The sequence below is a fragment of the Salvia miltiorrhiza genome, chromosome 1, assembly GCF_028751815.1.
Source record: "Salvia miltiorrhiza cultivar Shanhuang (shh) chromosome 1, IMPLAD_Smil_shh, whole genome shotgun sequence".
NCBI classification, from domain to species: Eukaryota; Viridiplantae; Streptophyta; class Magnoliopsida; order Lamiales; family Lamiaceae; genus Salvia; species Salvia miltiorrhiza.
Genome location: NC_080387.1, coordinates 17,478,089 through 17,482,739, shown reverse-complemented (window position 1 = coordinate 17,482,739; position 4,651 = coordinate 17,478,089).

Genomic DNA, 4,651 nt, shown 5'->3' with positions numbered 1-4,651 from the left:
TCGCTACGCCGGCTAGGACCCGATCGTTAGATAACATAGGAGCACTTTAAACAATAGAGATATAAGAAACATTAATTTAACATGGATATTCATTTGCATTTGCATAATACAAGTAGAGTTCAATAACTCAAAGTATACTTTGGAAAATAAAACCCACCTTGATAGGACAAGCCTGTAGATAAAATTTGCACAATTCTCTTCTTGTAAAACCAGTGCTAAAACCTTCTATCAAGTGGACCTAAAAGATAATCTAATCTTAATAGGTCGCAAAATATCGTATGAGCTAACAATTCTACCAAGCTGCTAAATCTTAATATTCTACACCCGGATTTTCAAAACTCGATTAGAAATCTTAAAAAAAAAAACGAATTTATCAAAAATACTTTTATTGCAATATTCACTATGCATATTCATATCATATTTCAAAATCACATAAAGTAAATAATTACACTTAATAAAATAAATAGTCTTATAAAAAAAATTCAGTAGATTAAGAACTTAACTAAATAATTTTTAGTATAGCATGATTTAACAAAAATTAAATCAGCCCAACATCTAAAAAAAATGCAGCCCAATTCTTTCATTAAATCAGACTCATCTTGAATCATAATATAGGCACAAAAATTTAATAGCCCAATATTAAAAACCCTAGCCCACAACCCATCTTCTTTATTAAAAGAAAAATCACACACACAACCCACACACGCACACACATAACACAGACGCACGCACACACACACACCCAGATGCACCCTCACTCTCTCTCCCTCTCACGCTACTGCCGCCCGACGGAGGCCGGCAGCCGCCCCCCTCTCTCTCTCCTTCGAGTTCTCTCTCTTCTCCTCTCTCTCTCTTCCCCCAGCTCTTTCTCTCTCTTCCCCCAGCCCTCTCTCTTCTCTTCTCCGTCGACGGCAGCGGAAGAAACCGCTGGCGCCGCGTCGACCGCAGCATAGCAGCAGTCGCCGTCTCCCCTTCACCCGTCTCCCTCTTGAGCGGCAGCAGCGGCTGCCTCCGCCGTCCATGCACGGAGCAGCGCCGCTGCCTCTCCTTTCCTCCAGATCTGGCACCGCCGGTGCCGTGTCGACAGCAGCACAGCAGCAGCAGCGCCGTGACAGCGCTGGCGCCGTGGCCGAAGCCTCCCCCTCTTGCCTCGCCGAGCAGCCGATGCTGCTCTGCTTCTCCGGCTATAAACAGCCGCCAGATAAAAATGGGCTTATAAAATACACATAATCTTAACTCAAAATTAAATAAGACCTAAACTAGATAAGTTAGTGTAATAGTTCTATTTAGGCCCAATTCAAATTAAAAGTAAATGAAAAATAAAATGTAAGATCATTTTCTTGAGCTTGTCTGGTGTTAATATGAAATAAATTCACATAGTCACGTATTTGCATTTAATCCCTCTTGGTAAATTTAATAAAATCTTTTATTGAAAGAAATACCCTTTTTTTATCTACAAAATTTTTTATCCGGGCGAGAATTCACTTAAATAATATTCTAAGTTCAAGTATTATCGGGAAATCCTATTAGGAAAAATCGGGGTGTTACATCGTCAGCAAGTCAGCTCTCTGAACTACGGTGGGAATCCATTCAACTAAAATGTTCTCCTTTTCCACATGGTTACGGATAAAGTGATGACGGATTGCGATATGCTTGACTCTTGTGTGGTGAACTAGATTCTGAGATATTGCAATAGCGCTGGAGCTGTCGCAATAAATTGGGACTTCATTTTCTTATATCCCATGGTCCTTCAGTTGTTGGACTAGCCATAGGAGTTGTAAACACCAACTTCCCGCAGCAACATATTCAGCTTCAGTTGTAGATGTGGCGACTGAAGTCTGCTTCTTTGAAAACCATGAAATGAGCTTGTTGCCTAGGAACTGACATGTTCCTGAAGTTGATTTCCGATCAATTTTGCATCCTGCAAAATCTGAGTCTTGGTATCCTGTAAGCTTGAAGTCGTCGTCAGTTGGATACACATTTCTATGTTGGGCGTGCCTTTGCCTTTGAGATATCTTAGAATCCGCTTTGCTGCATCCATATGAGCTTCCTTTGGTTCTGACCGATATCTTGCACAAACTCCGACTGCAAATGCGATGTCTGGTCTGCTAGCAGTCAAATAGTGTAATGATCCAATGATTTATCTGTACTTGGTTGAAGATACAGATTTCCCTTCAGATCTTGGATCCACCTTCTAGTTGGTGTTCATTGGAATCTTGACTGATTTCATATGCTGAATGCCGAACTTGTCGATCAGTTCTTTGGCATACTTTGACTGTTTGATTAGTATTCATTCTTTAGTCTGCTTTACTTGTAATCCTAGAAAGAAATTCATTTCTCCCATCATTGACATCTGGAATTTGTTTGTCATAATATCAGCAAACTTCTTGCACATCTTTTCGGATTTGGATCCGAAGATGATGTCATCAACATAGATCTGACCAAGTAGGAGGTTCTCTCCTTCTTTTAGTGTGAACAGAGCTCTGTCAACTATTTCCTTCTTGAATCCTTGTTCAACTAGATACTCAGAGAAAGTATCATACCACGCTCTTGGAGCTTGCTTCAATCCATAAAGCGCTTTCTTCAGCTTACACACCTTCTCGGGTCCAGCATCCTCAAACCTAGAGGTTGTTCTACGTAGACTTCATTAGTGAGCACTCCATTGAGAAATTTCACATCCATTTGGTGTACTTTGAATCCTCTGTGAGCGGCAAAGGTTAAGAAAAGTTTGACTGCTTCTAGTCTGGCAACTGGGGCAAAGGTTTCATCGTAGTCGATTCCTTCTTCTTGACTGTATCCTTTGGCCACTAGCCTTTCTTTGTTTCTCACCACGTGTCCTTCTTCATCCTTCTTGTTCTTGAAAATCCATTTCAAGCCAATCACTTTTGTATCGACTGGGCGATCCATTAGTTCCCAAATTGAATTCCTGTTGAATTCATTGAGTTCTTCTTGCATTGCGATAAGCCATTGAGTGGACTTTAGTGCTTCTTCAATGTCCTTGGGCTCAGTGTCTGACAAGAAATAGCTGAAATGTTCATCCTCGTTGATGCAGTTGTGGTTGATGTCGTAGACGAGGTTGCACATTGATCTTCGAGTCTTCACACCGTCTGATGGTTCTCCAATGATGTTGTCTTTAGAGTGTAGTTCAAGCCATCTTTGATACTTTTTGATTTCTTCTGGTGAGGATGGAGGTTCTTCAGTCAGGATTGATCTGAGTCCTTCATTTACTTCTCGAGCAGGGGAGTGTTGAACTGGTGTTGCAGCAGTAGGTTCAACTTATTCTTCAACTGTTGGAGTTCCACCTTGACTGATGTTATCTGTAGCATCTCCGGTCGGACCTTCTAATCTTTGACTGCTCTTCTGATACTGAAGTTTTTCGGTATCCTCTTCTTTTCCTGGTCCCCACACCAACACTGTAGTAGGTTCGATGCTTTTCATTTCAGTCTTGGAAACTTCAATGTTCTCAGCATTTCTTTCAGTTTCCTGTTTTCTGAAATCATTAGTAGACTCGTCAAAAATAACATGAGGTGTTTCTTCCACACAAAGAGTTTGAGAGTTAAACACTCGATAGGCTTTGTCGGATCGTTCAGTTCCAGAGTGTCCAAGGAAAATTCCTGGATTAGCCTTGCTATCAAATGTGTTTAACTTTCTTTTGTCATTGTTATAAATGAAACACCGAGAACCGAAAGCATGAAAGTATGAAATTGTTGCCTTCCTGTTCTTCTATAGCTCGTATGGAGTGTTTCCATGTCTTTGAGTGAGTGTTGGGAACTTAATGGAATATCCTAATCCTTGTTTTGATGATACCAAAATCCATAGGAGTTGTTTGTAATAGACTAGAAACTGTTCGAACTCAAGTGTTAGAGTTCTTTTCTAGTTTTGTTGCTGTTCTGAAGACTGAAGACTGAAGAACGAATGACTGAAGACTGAAGTTGCCGACTGAAGTATCAGTCGAAGACTCAGTCTTGAACTGATTACTTAATGCGTGCCACGTGGAATCAGCGAACTGATACTAAAGTCAAGTATCAGTTAAACATTCTTCCTCGGACTGAACCTTCAATGTTCAAATGAAGCCACATACTCCAGAAGTACAGCCGCATTAAATGCAGAGATTTTAGGATCGTCCTTTCTCTGCAGAGGTCATTCCTATTTGGTGACTACTTTATCAGAGACGTCACATCTCCTGCTCTTCAACATAGTCATTCTCACCAAACAAGGAACCTCGAAGATTGAAGCCTCAGCCCAAGTTCAAATTACTCTTTAACGGAAGAAATCTTGAAGACCTTCTCTACCAACGGATCTATTCAAGACTTCTCCTATAAGTAGTGCTCGAGGATCACTTCAATCTTTACCGATTCAACGACATAAGCTGAAACTCTGCCAAAATTATTTCTCAGCCAAAAGCTTAAACTCTCCAAAGCTTGAATCGAAGAAGAGAATACCAAAGCCAAAAATCAGTCACTGCTGATTACATATATTCTCTTAGACCTTAGGCAAACCTTGATTATCCAAAGCCTAGGTCAAAACTAACTCCAAAGAACTTGTTCAGTGAAGTTTAGTTGGCAATATTTTAAACCTCCCTTCGACCGATAGAATCGAGTGTTTGAGTTGCAAAGGAGTTCAGGAAGGTACTCTGACTCCATGAGATCCT